Here is a 17,074-nt window from a genome sequence, read left to right as displayed (position 1 = left end):
AAGCTATCCCTCCTGCTCGTGGTGGATGGACATGCATCAGTGGATTCGATACTGTAGAAGCAGTAGTAGTAACATCATTGTTCGTCTTATCAAAGAGGTGAAGATCCAAGCGCAACCCGAACGAGGTAGTTTCGAACCTTGGAGCACGCATATAGCCAAGCTCTTGCATGAGACAAAATTGCTATGTGAGCCCACTATTACTTGCTAGTATAGGCCTGTAAACCAGAAAGGAGTATTGGCCTTTCTAGAGACTTCAACAGGTGACTAGACTACACGGAGATGGAGTACATATGGAGAAAAATGAGTGAATCTACACCGTAAATAAATACGTAGTTATCTCGTTTCCCTCTCCGCCTTGGTCGCGGTGCACAATAGGCACCATAGGCACCTCGTCGTCGATGGGAACGTCTCCTGACACGCGATAGACATGAGCGACAATCGCCTCCATAGGTTCTTGAGGCCTGTTTGGTTCATAAGTCCTAGGACTTTTTCTAGTCCCAACTAAAAAGTCCCTAGTCCCTAGTTTTTCTTGCCGGGTTAGTGCAAACTAGCTCAAACTAACCCCTCCTATTTGGATAATTTGAGGCTATTTCAACCCAAACTAGCTCTAACTCAGGGATCCAAACAAAGAGGAGTAGTACTGTACATGCAATAGTCTGGACCGTAGCACATTGTTTTTACGGCCATATCAACACAATGTTTTCTACTGCTGATTCATTGGGCTACCATGGTTCGCACTCCTCTGTCGTGGTTCTCACTCCTCCTACATACTTCGCAAACATGTGGGAGAGCCAGCATCCGGGTCGACATGTCATGCACCAGATTAGAGTGCGGAACGGAAGGGGGGCATCACCCTGGTCGTACCGCCAGTAATTCATGACTATAGTGAGTAGTCATATCACAAGTCTTTCCAACAGTAACGCGCCGTCAAATCAGACAGCCCGACCTTTCCAGTAGTAAGTAAGTTGAATCCGCTACTCCCTCACCCTCCTCGCCTCTCTGTCAAACTGCCTACGAGAAAACTGCCGGGCGTACTGCCTGGGAAAAGCCCCGCCCTCAACTTTTAACTATGCGAAAATAGTTCAAGCTTGTTCGTTCTATATAAATACTAGTACTGTATGTTTATTCACCCATGGGGTTAGTCAATGAATGGAGGGTCGGGGAGCACAAGTGAACAATACTACTACTACCTATGTCCTAGTTTATCGGTCCCCATTGTATATTGTGTCAAATTTTGACTATAGATTGAACTAACAAAATGTTCATGCATGTTACCAAAAATTATATAATTAATAACTATGTTGAAATACAAATCCAACGATATAACTTTTGTTGACATGCATTAACATTTTGTTAGCTAAATGTTTGGTCAAAATTTGGCATGAACTACAAAGGTAGTAGTAGTAGTAGTAAGTAGGAGTCATATAGTTACTCACCTTAAATAGAGAGTTTATTTTCTTTAATGCCACGTACACAAATTGAAACGCCTGTTGTGGAGAGAAAAAGATAATCACTCCACTATCTTGAAACGCTTGCTTTACTAGGGTTGCTCTCTTTATTCTCTCATCCTCTCCAGATCTAAACAAGACAGCGGTAGCGACATTTTCTCTCTGCTCACCGTTGGTCACAGATCCGGCCAGATCCCTTCGGCTGGTGTGTGTAGAAGACTAGGTGCATCATTCACGCGGTCATCGCTGACGAGGGAGGAAACCCACAGCTGCCGGAGGGGCCCGATCCTCTGCGCGTGCCATTCTCTCCGACACAACGCCGGCTCGAGAGGTCCTCCGACCCTTATTCCTCCCTGCCGCCGCCGACATCCCGATGACCCTCAGGTATAAGTCCTTCAAAAGCGGCCTTGCTCTACTACCCCAGCTCCCCACATGTCTGCATGTGCATCTTTTTCTACTCCCATCATCTCTTCCAAATCCACCTAATTTTTTAGTATTATTAGAGGTAAAGCTACTTCATGCATTCGAATCTAGGACTTGGTTCAAACAACAAAGAAAGGGGGAAAGTTGTAGCATGAATCTAGGACTTGATTCAAAGAGGAAATAATATGGTTAAAGTAGTAGAGACTGGATACCCAACCAGTCTCTTGGTTGAAAAGGGAAATAATGGGAAAATGTAGTACAAACTGGATAAGGAACATATCTATTATTGGTTGGAAAAAAGGATAGAAAGTGGCGGATGGTGGACAAGTCAACAGAGTATGACCAGGATTAGATTTGTTGCCCTCACATAGTAGAAGATCTCCAGGATTAGAATTGCTGCCCTCACATAGTAAAAGGTCTCCAATATTAGATTTGCTGCCCTCACATAGTAAAAGGTCTTCAGGATTAGAATTGCTGCCCTCACATTGTAAAAGGCCTCCAGGATTAGATTGGCTTCCCTCACATAGTAAAAGGTGTCCAGGATTGGATTTGCTGCCCTCACATAGTAAAAGGTCTCCAGGATTAGATTTGCTGCCCTCACATAGTAAAAGGTCTCCAGGATTAGATTTGCTGCCCTCATAGAGCATGAACAAACTCGGCATCACCACTTTATGCCTCCTTGTAGGTACATTGTGCTGATGCGTCCATTGTTGCATGTCCTTATACCAACCTTTTGTTGTTGTTCATGTAAGGGCGCATGTAAAATGAAGCGATCACATTGTTACCTTAGGGACATGTCTAACCAGTGTTATTGTTAATCTAATGCCTCGAGTGATATGATGCAATTAAACTGTGTTACAAATGGTACTCCTGCTGTTTTCCCTAGTATGATAAGTAAGTTGCTCCTTTACGCTACTGAGTGTCCTGGTGTCCCCATGGTCCCATGCCCTTAGACCAACTCTTTAGCTGCTGTTGATTTATTGTATCTGGTAAACAAGCAATGCCACCATTAAAGTAATCCCATATTTGACGAATGTCATTGTTGATCGTAATGCTTCCCATAACATGAAGCATTGCTGACATTTTAAAATTTCTATTGTCCTTGCGTGATTGCCATGAACATAATTAAGATGCTTCTTTTCATTTCGTGTATGTTTCATATATTTTTATGGACCAACAACTGTTTACTTTCTATCTTTTTGTGCAGATAGGGATATCCATTTCACCTTGTTGCTATTGTGACCTTTTAGTAAACTACACAAAACACTCTTTTTTTGGAATGAGTGTCTTGTCTAGTTCAACTAAAATGTCACGTGGGCAACATCCCTCAATTTTGGTGGAACTGCACAAAATGGTGATTGGAGTTTCCAAAATCTCCGTCAAATTCTGCCGGTAATCTCGTGCAACATTTTATTAGTCTTTGCAAGATGAGCTGTCACTGTCACCACAACATTTTATTAATCCCGTGCACTTTATTTTAGTGCAACTGCACAAAAGGGTTAGCAAATTATAGTTGCACCTTACATGAGGAAGACAACCAACCTTAATGTTCCTCAATTTTAGTGCAAGTACTCAAGAACCAGCCAGCTCACGAGAGCAAGTACTTCTTGCTAGCTGAATGATGCAATCTTTGCTTTATTTCAGGTGAACTACAGAAAAAGGCGCATGAATTGAATCATGGAAGTCCAGGCAGGCCTCATCTGAGTGGAGTTGCAGGTTGAGTTCAAGGAGTGCCACAATTATAATAATCAGGCTCTTCTTATTTGTGCTATGCAAACAGTAATACTCAAGTATAGATGTTGTGACAGTCAAGAGCATTTGCCAAGTTCTTCGGTTGTATGACACGGCTAGCCAAGATGGATTTAATCCCGATATTCACTTTATCAAATGGCTCTAATGGGTTGGTTCTAAATCTTGCAAGCTGGGAATCAATGAGATGTGTAGGCATATTTGGTGTACTTATGATTTGAATCTTATTTGCTGGTTATGAATTTTGCAAGCTGGGAATCAATGAGATGTGTAGGAATCTTTGTTGTACTTATTATTTGGATCTTATTTGTTGCTTCTGAATCTTGCAAGCTGGGAAACACGACATGATGATGTAGAGGACAACAACCATAACAAACAGTTCAAACTTGGTAGTATTATCTGTGTGAAAGTGCCAATACAGACCCGCTCGTGAACCGACGTGTGGCCGGAGTAGGTTTCTTAATGGAGGCGTTTGAATGCGTGGAGGGTGCATCTTCTACCGGGTGTGCAGCAGGCAAGAGATGGGTAGTAACTGTTGTCGCCTGTACACACTTAGTTTACTGTTGAATCTAGTTCCCCAAGAGCTGAAAAACGAACTGCTGCTGCAGCCTACCCACTCGTTCACTTGAAGAGACTCCAATGGCGATCCGAGGGGGGAGCCTGTTGGATATGGACTTCAGCAAGGAGTTCCCCTTTGAGTTCGCTGTTCAGTCTATGGCTGCACCAAGTTGAATGTAATGTACACCAACAATCCTGACTCGGTGAAGCTCTGCCTCACCGAGTTCAAGCAGTAACTACAGGATGAGAAAGCACAAGGTTGCAGGACTTAGACCTTGTGCCCATCCATTCATCTCCTGACAGGGACCAGCGGATCGCCGTTGCCCAGGTATCTGTGCGGGACGAGGTTCTCGTATACCACTACTGTAGGGCCATCAGAGGTTCTGGAGCATTCACCCGTTTCATCAGCAGTGCCGACTGCACGCTCGCTACGGTGGAGAGAAGGAAGAACCTGATGATTCGGCCATCTAGTGCAACAAGCTTGTTGACATCCAGAAGCAATACAAGATCATCGGCAATGGGCAGGAGAAGGACTGTGTGGTTGACCTCGCCAAGACCATCATCGACCCCTGATACGCCAACATGAAAGAAGACAACGATACCAAGGACCTGAACACGTGGGAGGTACCTCTGAATCTAGCCTACATAACCTACGCGACCAAGGACGCATACGCATGCTACGACATGTACAGTCGGATCTTGGACATGAGGGTGTGTCTACTTCCCATAACCGGCGAGTACATGGACAGCCGCAGCGTCATGATCAAGCGTGCCTGAAGGTCTAGATGTTATACTTTATCTGTTTATAATCACCTTTATCATCTGAGTGTTTCATGCATTAGCCTATGTGTCGTAATTATCTGTTTTGTCTGAAATATTTCTTCTAAGAATGCATCAACCTATTTGCTTTTTTAGTGGCTATTTGCTTATGTCTATAAGTAGTTCACTTGTCCGTTTAAAAAAACTAGTTCACTCGGCTGTCGTGCTTTGAATCTCCTTCCTGCCCACATATTCCCCTTCTCAGGTGGACCTGGCAGGTCTCATACACAGACATATGGGACCAACCGCCTATCCATTTGTAGTTCTTTATTTTGTTCAATCTTTCGTCTTCTTCCTATACAGTGGCAGGCCATCCCTCTACTCCCACACATTGTCCGGCGGCGGCCGGTCCATCGGCCCACCCTGCACCCGAAAAAGTCAACTCTCGTACTCCCCTCTGCCTGCGTCTTCCCCCGCTCCGGTTCGTCCGGTCAGAGGTCTCGACGTCGTCCTCCGCCTTGGTGCTCTCAGCGCGGCGCCGCCGTCTGTCGTTCCCAACATGGTCAGCAAAACAAGAGGAATAGGGAGACAACTGTTCGTCGAGAGGCTGATAGTCCTGGGCCCACCAGGTTCACAGCCTCGGTTTTGTTGTTTAACATGGGCAGCCCACGACATGTTTCAACATTTTTTGGATCCAGCAGGTATCAAGCGGCCTCTGGGCCTCCCAACCTAGCTTGTCTATAACATCAACAGCCCAAGTTATGTTTTTTTTCAAGATGACGCACATCTCAGTTCTATTTTTCTATAAGAATGCAAAACTGAACCTATATTTATATCTTATTTTATTACATATATATAATAGAAACAACATAAGGTTCTGTTAAACCTGTCATTCGTCCAACCATTTTATAGACCTTCCTAGTTCCTCTATTTTTCGTTTTCATTAATCCTATATCTGAATTTTCTCCCACTTTATTTTTTGATGTAAACTGAGTTTTCTCCCAGTACTTTTCCATAGAACCAACTCAACTGTCCCACGTCTAGCCTAAAAAATAATAATAGCCCACGTCCTATTAACTCATCAAATTAAAATGATATTTTATGTTGTAAGTTGAAAGTTCTTACAAAATAGTAATAATAATTGTTTATATATAACTTGGCAAGTTAACTCCTAGTGATTGCGTTCATAAGGTTGCAAAGATTTTACTGACCAATGTAGTAATATATGTGCAATCATGTGTTTATGTTTTTATAACATTTCTCCGTCCAGCCCAACATGATATTTTCACCCAGCTCAGCATGTCCGCAGATTTCGAGAACAATGCAAATTGGCTTTAAATTCTACCATATATATAAACAGGCTGCATATATGCTACATCATTGTTTCACCCAGCCCACTAAATGGACTAAAAAACAAATGGGCTGGCTGACATGTGGGCCAGTAGGTCGAAGCCTAACAAGGCGTTGGATTTACATCCAACGGTCAGCATTCTTCTTCAATCTCTCGTTTTCTTCCCCTAGCACTGTCGGGACCGCCTGCTCCAGCCTCTGACATCTAGTGGCATTGTTTTGCGCGCCTCAGCGAAACGCTATCCCGTCGACAGCCAGGCCATCCCTCCACTTCGCACCTCCTGTTATTCTCTGCCGAGTGTAGGCCCACCCCGCACCCGAACCAGTCAAGTTTCCCACTCCTCTCCCTTTGCAAATCCACTGCTGCATCTTCCCCATCTCCGGGTCGTTCCAGTCTGGGGCCTCGCCGTCGTCCATCGCCTCGCTGCGCTCGGCGTGGCGTGGTCAACAAACAAGAGTCATCGGAAGAGTAATGTACTTGGAGAGCCTGACAGCTGGGACCCACGAGGTCCATGGTCGCACACAAGGAAAGTTCCTCCTTATTAAGCTGTTTGCTCCCCCTGACAGTTGAGACCCACCATCTGTATCATCGCACGGAAGGAAGTGCCTCCTTGTTATGCGAAAAAAACCATTCCTCCCGATGACAGCTGGGACCTGGTAGATTTGGTGGCTGACTTGTAGGCCTACTAAGCAGACGTGTACGCAAGGCTTTGTCAACTTAATCAACAAATGATTCTAGGAGCTGGACCATTGGATGTTAATCCAACAGCCGTGCTCCTTCTTCAACATATGTTCTTGCTCCTGTCTCCCGTGGGCGATAGTGCTCCCGCGCACCTGAACTAGTCAAGTTTCCCACTCCTCTCCATCTGCGACTCCACTACCACGTCTTCCCCATCTCCGGGTCATTCTAGTATGGGGCCTCGTCGTCGTCCACCGGCCTTGGTGTGCTCGGCACGGTGTGGTCAACGTGGTCAACAACCGAGAGTCATCGAAAGATGACTGTACATGAGAGGCTGACACTGGGGACACACCATGCCCATGGACGCATGCATGCAACTGCATCCTTTTTACCCTGAAAAATAATGTTTTCTCCCCCTAACTGCTAGGACCCACCAGCTACATCTTAGCATGCAAGGAAGTGCGTCCATATTACGGGCAAAAAAATGATTCGCCCCCTGACTGCTGGGAGCCACCATCTACATCTTCGCACGCAAGGAAGTGCCTTACAGTCGGGACCCACCTGGCCGAAGCGTACGTAGCGTTGTCATTCTGGTCACGAACGTGTACGTACATATGATCGGTCTGTCTCCAGGCTGCAATGATGAACCGTGGCCGTGTAAGGAAGGGCACGTGTCGTAGTAGAGGCGCACACGTGTCGTAGTAGAGGCGTGCACGTAACATGTACACGTACGTATAGCGACCATGTTGCAAGAAAGTAAATATGGCCATGTACGTACATACGGGCAGGGTCTCGAACGCCTACTCGCGCATACATACGGCCAATGCTCATGTACATGGCTGGGTCGGAACGGAGAAACTGCATCATCGTCGTGTTCATCGGGAGCCAACTGGCTTGGACGGAACAGGCGATGGAAATGAGGCTTGGCGTACTGCAGAATGGAGGAAACGGCCTTGTGTTCGACCGGCCATGGTCGAAACGTGATCCTGTTCATCGGGAGGGGTCTGGCGTACCGCAAAACGGAGGAAACGGACCTCCTATGATGGAAACGAGGTCCTGTTCATCTTCACCGTCGACCTTCTCCAGCCTGCACGGGCTACTGTTCATCCACCGTCGACCTCCTCCAGCCTCCACCTGCGACTGTTCATCCACAGGCTCCTGTTCATCCATCCTCCACCGTGCGCTCCTCCATCGGCTACTGTTCAACCAGCCCTCTCCACGGGGTCCTGCTCAACCACCCCTCCATGGGCTACTGTTCATCCAACTCTCCACCGGCTACTGTTCAACCAACCCTCCACGGGGTCCTGTTCATCCAGCTCTCCACGGGGTCCTATTCATCCACCGGCTCGATCGATCGGGGTACTATTCATCCAGCGACAACGGCCTCTACTACCACGGGGTCCTATTCACCCAACCCCCTACCGGGAACTGTTCATCCAAACCCCTCAACAACATTCACTTTTCATCCAGAGGCAGCATCAATTGGCTTGAGTTAGTAGTACTAGCGAAGGAATCACACTCGGGTTCAGTTAACAGCAAGGGCTCGATCGATCGCTCGGGTTCAGTAACGCATTGCCTGCAGTGCAATCGCTCGGGTTCAGTTAGAGCCCAACGCCTCACACACACGCGTGTACATACGAGAGAAACGCGCATCGCTCGGCCCCCGACCACCACCGTAACCGGGAACTCCCCGATATTTTCCTCGTCCTCACTTCTACCACAGTTTTTTCCGTCATGGACAGCCCAAAGAATGTCATGCAGCTGCATCTACGGCCCACCCAAGACGAAAAGCCCATTTTCTGTCATGATATTTTGTCATAGAAGTAGGACCCCACCACATGTATGATGATATCGGGTTTTGTCACAATTATCGTCATAGAAGTGTCATAAGTATGACATAATTTTTTTTCGTTCGGCCCAAAATGTCATGGATGTGTCTTTTTTTTGTAGTGGATTGTTTTCGTATTACATGAAGGACCGCTTTTCCGGTCACATACGTAACGCATCCGCATCCGGATAGCCGCGTACATACTAGGGGCTATCTTCTAGCCCCATCGTCAAATTCCTATGGCTAAGTGAGAGTGGTAAGGCCACATAGTCTGATTGCCTGGTTCGCCGCACTGACACCTCCTTCACGGACCAAGACGTTAGGTCAAGTGTGATCATGTGCTATTCCGAACACCCTACGTGGGGGCTGAAGCCGATGACTAGAAAACTTTCATGAATACAAAACGGCCGCACAGGAGGGAAGAACTTTCAGACAAAGGCACACATATATTACAAAGCCATCATATATAATAAAATGTCTGGACAATTCATGTACATTTATTCGAACATAAAGACCTTTGAGCATTGGCCCTCTATCAAGAGGGCACTCTCTAGGACGTCCTCTAAATAGCGCTCCAGCGTGCGGTGGTTCTTGCCTCCGGGAGGGCCCTCGACAGCCACTTCGGAAGCCTTCATCTTCGCCTAGTGAATCTTGACGCGGGTGAATGCATCCGTGCACTGCTACGTCTTGAGCTTACGTTGGTTTTCCCCAAAGAGGAAGGGATGATGCAGCAGAGTAGCGTAAGTATTTCCCTCAGTTTTTGAGAACTAAGGTATCAATCCAGTAGGAGGCCACGCTCAGGTCCCTCGTACCTGCACAAAGCGATAGCTACTAGCAACCAACGCGATTAGGGGTTGTCAATCCCTTCACGGTCACTTACGAGAGTGAGATCTGATAGATATAATATTTTTGGTATTTTTGGTATAGAGATGCAAAGTAAAAAGTAAAAGCAAAGTAAAAAGCAAAACAAGATTAAAGTGATGGAGATTGATATGATGAGAATAGAACCAGGGGCCATAGGTTTCACTAGTGGCTTCTCTCAAGAGCATAAGTATTCTACGGTGGGTGAACAAATTACTGTTGAGCAATTGACATAGTTGAGCATAGTTATGAGAATATCTAGGCATGATCATGTATATAGGCATCACGTCTGTGACAAGTAGACCAAAACGATTCTGCATCTACTACTATTAATCCACTCATCGACCGCTATCCAGCATGCATCTAGAGTATTAAGTTAAAAACAGAGTAACGCCTTAAGCAAGATGACAAGATGTAGAGAGATAAATTCATGCAATATGAAATAAACCCCATCTTGTTATCCTTGATGGCAACGATGCAATACGTGCCTTGCTGCCCCTTCTGTCACTAGAAAAGGACACCGCAAGATCGAACCCAAAGCTAAGCACTTCTCCCATGGCAAGAACTACCAATCTAGTTGGCCAAACCAAACGGATAATTCAAAGAGAGTTTCAAAGATAACCAATCATACATAAAAGAATTCAGAGAAGATTCAAATATTATTCATAGATAGACTTGATCATAAACCCACAATTCATCGATCTCAACAAACACACCACAAAAAGAAGATTACATCGAATAGATCTCCACAAGAGAGGGGGAGAACATTGTATTGAGATCCAAAAAGAGAGAAGAAGTCATCTAGCTACTAACTATGGGCTCGAAGGTCTGAGGTAAACTACTCACACTTCATCGGAGAGGCTATGATGATGTAGAAGCCTTCCGTGATGACGGCCCTCTCCGACAGAGCTCCAGAACAGGCCCCAAGATGGGATCTCGTGGATACAGAAAGTTGCGGCGGTGGAATTAGGTTTTTGGCTCCTGTTCTGATCGTTTGGGGGTACGTAGGTATATATAGGAGGAAGAAGTACGTCGGAGGAGCACCGAGGGGCCCATGAGGCAGGGGGGCGCGCCCTAGGGGGGGGGGGCGCCCCCCACCCTCGTGACTGCCTCTCCGATGCCTTGGTGTAGGGTCCAACTCTCCTAGATCACGCTCGGTGAGAAAATCACGTTCCCGAAGGTTTCATTCCGTTTGGACTCTGTTTGATATTCCATTTCTTCGAAACACTGAAATAGGCAAAAAACAACAATTCTGGGCTGGGCCTCCGGTTAATAGGTTAGTCCCAAAATAATATAAAAGTGGAAAATAAAGCCCAATATAGTCCAAAACAGTAGATAATATAGCATGGAGCAATCAAAAGTTATAGATACGTTGGAGACGTATCAGGCATCCCCAAGCTTAATTAATGCTTGTCCTCGAGTACGTAAATGATAAAAAGAGAATTTTTGATGCAGAGTGCTACTTGACATAATTTCAATGCAAATATTCTTAATTGTGATATGAATATTCAGATTCGAAAGATTCAAGACAAAAGTTTATATTGACATAAAAACTATAATACTTCAAGCATACTAACAAAGCAATTATGTCTTCTCAAAATAACATGGCCGAAGAAAGTTATCCCTACAAAATCATATAGTCTGGCTATGCTCTATCTTCACCACACAAAATATTTAAATCATGCACAACCCCGATGACAAGCCAAGCAATTGTTTCATACTCTAACTTTTTCAAAACTTTTTCAATCTTCAGGCAATACATGAGCGTGAGCCATGGATATAACACTATAGGTGGAATAGATTGGTGGTTGTGGAGAAGACAAAAAGGGGAAGATAGTCCCACATCAACTAGGCATATCAACGGGCTATGGAGATGCCCATCAATAGATATCAATGTGAGTGAGTAGGGATTGCCATGCAACAGATGCACTAGAGCTATAAGTATATGAAAGCTCAAAAAAAGAAACTAAGTGGGTGTGCATCCAACTTGCTTGCTCATGAAGACCTAGGGCAATTTGAGGAAGCCCATCATTGGAATATACAAGCCAAGTTCTATAATATAAAATTCCCACTATTATATGAAAGTGATAACATGAGAGACTCTCTACTATGAAGATCACGGTGCTACTTTGAAGCACAAGTGTGGTAGGAGGATAGTAACATTGTCCCTTCTCTCTTTTTCTCTCATTTATATATATATATATTTTATTTGGGCCTTTTCTCTTTTTTAGGGCCTCTTTTTTATTTGAGCTTCTTTGGCCTCTCTTTTTTCGTCCGGAGTCTCATCCCAACTTATGGGGGAATCATAGTCTCCATCATTCTTTCCTCACTGGGACAATGCTCTAATAATGATGATCATCACACTTTTATTTTTCTTACAACTCAACAATTACAACTCGATACTTAGAACAAAGTACGACTCTATATGAATGCCTCCGGCGGTGTACCGGGATATGCAATATGACAATGATGAATGTGTCATGATGAACTAGATGGTGGAAAGTTGCATGGCAATATATCTCGGAATGGCTATGGAAATGCCATGATAGGTAGGTATGGTCGCTGTTTTGAGGAAGGTATATGGTAGGTGTATGATACCGGCGAAAAGTGCGCGGTATTAGAGAGTCTAGCAAAGGTGGAAGGGTGAGAGTGAGTATAATCCATGGACTCAACATTAGTCATAAAGAACTCATATACTTATTGCAAAAATCTAGAAGTTACCAAAGCAAAGTATTACGCGCATGCTCCTAGGGGGATAGATTGGTAGGAAAAGACCATCGCTCGTCCCCGACCGCCACTCATAAGGAAGACAATCAATAAATAAATCATGCTCTGACTTCATCACATAACGGTTCACCATACGTGCATGTTACGGGAATCACAAACTTTAACACAAGTATTCTTTTAATTCACAACTACTCAATTAGCATGACTTTAACATTATCACCTCCATATCTCAGAACAATTATCATGCTTCAATCTTTTCTTAGTATTCAACACACTCAAAAGAAAGTTTCACAAATCTTGAATACCAAGCATATTATTATTAAGCAAATTACCATGCTATTAAGAGACTCTCAAAATAATTTAAGTGAAGCATGAGAGATCAATAGTTTCTTTAAAACAAAATCCACCACCGTGTTCTAAAAGATCTAAGTTAAGCACATAGAGCAAAATTATAACGCTCAAAAGATATAAGTGAAGCACATAGAGCAAAACTACATTGCTCAAAAGATATAAGTGAAGCACATAGAGCAAAACTACATAGCTCAAAAGATATAAGTGAAGCACATAGAGTATTCTATCAAATTTTAATTCATGTATGGCTCTCTCAAAAGGTGTGTGCAGCAATGATGATTGTGGCATACTAAGACACAAAGACACAAATAATACAAGACGCTCCAAGCAAAACACATATCATGTTGGTGAATAAAAATATAGCTGCAAGTAAATTACCGATGGAAGTGGACGAAAGAGGGGATGCCTTCCGGGGCATCCCCAAGCTTTGAATTTTTGGTGTCCTTGGATTATCTTGGGGGTGCCATGGTCATCCCCAAGCTTAGTCTCTTGCCACTCCTTGTTCCATAATCCATCAACATAATTCACCCAAAACTTGAAAACTTCACAACACAAAACTTAAAGTAGAAAACTCGTGAGCTCCGTTAGCGAAAGAAAACAAAAGACTACTTCAAGGTACTGTAATGAACTCATTATTTATTTATATTGGTGTTAAACCTAATGTATTCCAACTTCTCTATGGATTATAAACTATTTTACTAACCATAGATTCATCAAAATAAGCAAACAACACACGAAAAACAGAATCTGTCAAAAACAGAACAGTCTGTAGTAATCTGTAGCTAGCGCAAGATCTGGAACCCCAAAAATTCTAAAATAAATATCTGGACGTGAGTAATTTATCTATTAATCATATTCAAAAAGAATTAACTAAATATCACTCTTAAAATAAAACTGACAGCAGTTCTCGTGAGCGCTAAAGTTTCTGTTTTTTACAGCAAGTTCAACAAGACTTTCCCCAAGTCTTCCCAACGGTTCTACTTGGCACAAACATTAATTAAACACAAAAAACACAACCAAAACATAGGCTAAATAATTATTTATTACTAAGCAGGAGAAAAAGGCAAGGAATAAAAATAAAATTGGGTTGCCTCCCAACAAGCGCTATCGTTTAATGCCCCTAGCTAGGCATAAAAGTGAGGATAGATGTCGGTATTGCCATCTTTGGTAGGCAATCCATAAGTGGCTCTCATGATAGTTTCATATGGTAATTTTATTTTCTTTCTTGGAAAGTGTTCCATGCCCCTTTTTAATGGAAATTGAAATATAATATTCCCTTCCTTCATATCAATAATCGCACCAACCGTTCTAAGGAAAGGTCTACCAAGAATAATAGGGCAAGAAGGATTGCAATCTATATCAAGAACAATGAAATCTACGGGCACATAATTCCTATTTGCAACGATAAGAACATCATTAATTCTTCCCATAGGTTTCTTAATAGTAGAATCCGCAAGATGCAAGTTTAGAGAGCAATCATCAAAATTGCGGAAATCTAGCAAATCACACAAAGTTTTGGGGATAGTGGAGACACTAGCACCCAAATGACACAAAGCATAAAACTCATGATCTTTAATTTTAATTTTAATAGTTGGTTCCCACTCATCATAGAGTTTTCTAGGGATAGAAACTTTGAACTCAAGTTTTTCTTCATAAGATTGCATCAAGGCATCAACAATATGTTCGGTGAAGGCTTTATGTTGGCTATAAGCATGTGGAGAATTTAGCACGGATTGCAACAAGGAAATACAATCAATTAAAGAGAAACTTTCATAATTAAATTCCTTGAAATCCAATATAGTGGGTTTAGCAACATCTAGATTTTTATTTCTTTCAATCCCACTTTCATCAATTTCATTATAAAGATCTAAATACCCTGAATTTTTAGAATGCCTTCTAGGTAAAGGAAGATCATATTCAGTTTCATCAAGATTTATATTGCAAAACAAAGATTTAATAGGAGACACATCAATAACTTCTAGATCTTCATCTTGATTTTCATAGGAATTGGAAGAACACGCTTTAATAAAGGCATCTTTGGAACCACGCATCCTAGTGGTTCTTTCCTTGCACTCATCAATGGAAATTCTCATGGCTTTGAGAGCCTCATTGATATCATGCTTAGGAGGAATAGATCTAATCATTAAAGAATCAATCTCAAGAGAAATTCTATCAACATTTCTAGCCAAATCATCAACTTTAAGCAATTTCTCATCAAGCAAAGCATTAAACTTCTTTTGTGAATTCATAAACTCTTTAACACTATTCTCAAATTCAGAGGGCATCTTATTATAATTTCCATAAGAGTTGTTGTAGGAATTCCCATAATTATTAGAAGGATTACTAGGATATGGCCTAGGATTAAAATTCCCTCTATAAGCATTGTTACCAAAATTATTCCTACCAACAAAATTCACATCCATAGAGTCATTGTTATTCTCAATCAAAGTAGACAAAGGCATATCATTAGGATCAAAAGAAACACTCTTAGTAGCAAATAATTTCATAAGTTCATCCATATTTCCACTCAAAACATTGATTTCTTATATCGCATGTACTTTTTTATTAGAAGATCTTTTAGTATTCCATTGAGAATAATTAACCATAATATTATCTAGGAGTTTAGTAGCATCTCCTTAAGTGATTTCCATAAAAGTGCCTCCCACGGCCGAATCTAAAAGATTTCTAGAAGCAAAATTCAATCCAGCATAAATTTTTTGTATAATCATCCAAAAATTCAAACCATGAGTAGGGCAATTACGTTTCATTAATTTCATTCTCTCCCAAGTTTGTGCAACATGTTCATGATCAAGTTGCTTAAAATTCATAATATCGTTTCTAAGAGAGATGATCGTAGCGAGAGGGAAATACTTAGAGATAAAAGCATCTTTGCACTTGTTCCAAGAATCAATACTATTCTTAGGCAAAGACGAAAACCAAGCTTTAGCACGATCTCTAAGCGAAAAAGGAAATAGCTTCAATTTAACGACATCATTATCGACATCTTTTTTCTTTTGAATATCACATAAATCAACGAAGCTATTCAGATGAGTAGCGGCATCTTCACTAGGAAGGCCGGCGAATTGATCTTTCATAACAAGATTCAACAAAGCATCATTAATGTCACAAGATTCAGCATCGGTAAGAGGAGCAATTGGAGTGCTAATAAAATCATTGTTGTTGGTATTGGAGAAGTCACAAAATTTAGTATTATCTTGAGCCATCGCGGCAAACAAGCAATGTAACACACGAGCAAACAAGAGCAAACGGGCAAAAGAGAGGGAGGATAGAGAGAGAGAGAGGGCGAATAAAAGGGCAAGGGTGAAGTGGGGGAGAGGAAAACAAGAGGCAAATGACAAATAATGTAATGCGAGAGATAGGGATTGTGATGGGTACTTGGTATGTTGACTTTTTGCATAGACTCCCCGGCAATGGCGCCAGAAATCCTTCTTGCTACGTCTTGAGCTTGCATTAGTTTTCCCCGAAGAGGAAGGGATGATGCAGTAGAGTAGCGTAAGTATTTCCCTGAATTTTTGAGAACCAAGGTATCAATCCAGTAGCAGGCCACGCTCAAGTTCCTCGTACCTGCACAAAGAGATAGCTACTCGCAACCAACGCGATTAGGGGTTGTCAATCCCTTCACGGTCACTTACGAGAGTGAGATCTGATAGATATAATATTTTTGGTATTTTTGGTATAGAGATGCAAAGTAAAAAGTAAAAGCAAAGTAAAAAGCAAAACAAGATTAAAGTGATGGAGATTGATATGATGAGAATAGACCTGGGGGCCATAGGTTTCACTATTGGCTACTCTGAGGAGCATAAGTATTCTACGATGGGTGAACAAATTACTGTTGAGCAATTGACAGAATTGAGCATAGTTATGAGAATATCTAGGCATGATCATGTATATAGGCATCACGTCCGTGACAAGTAGACCGAAACGATTCTGCATCTACTACTATTACTCCACTCATCGACCGCTATCCAGCATGCATCTAGAGTATTAAGTTAAAAACAGAGTAACGCCTTAAGCAAGATGACATGATATAGAGAGATAAATTCATGCAATATGAAATAAACCCCATCTTGTTATCCTTGATGGCAACGATGCAATATGTGCCTTGCTGCCCCTTCTGTCACTGGGAAAGGACACTGCAAGATCGAACCCAAAGCTAAGCACTTCTCCCATGGCAAGAACTACCAATCTAGTTGGCCAAACCAAACAGATAATTCGAAGATACTTGCAAAGAGAACCAATAATACATAAAAGAATTCAGAGAAGATTGAGATATTATTCATAGATAGACTTGATCATAAACGCACAATTCATCGGTCTCAA

This window comes from Triticum aestivum, chromosome 4A, assembly GCF_018294505.1.
Source record: "Triticum aestivum cultivar Chinese Spring chromosome 4A, IWGSC CS RefSeq v2.1, whole genome shotgun sequence".
In the NCBI taxonomy this organism is placed as follows: Eukaryota; Viridiplantae; Streptophyta; class Magnoliopsida; order Poales; family Poaceae; genus Triticum; species Triticum aestivum.
Note: the sequence above shows the minus strand (reverse complement) of the source record.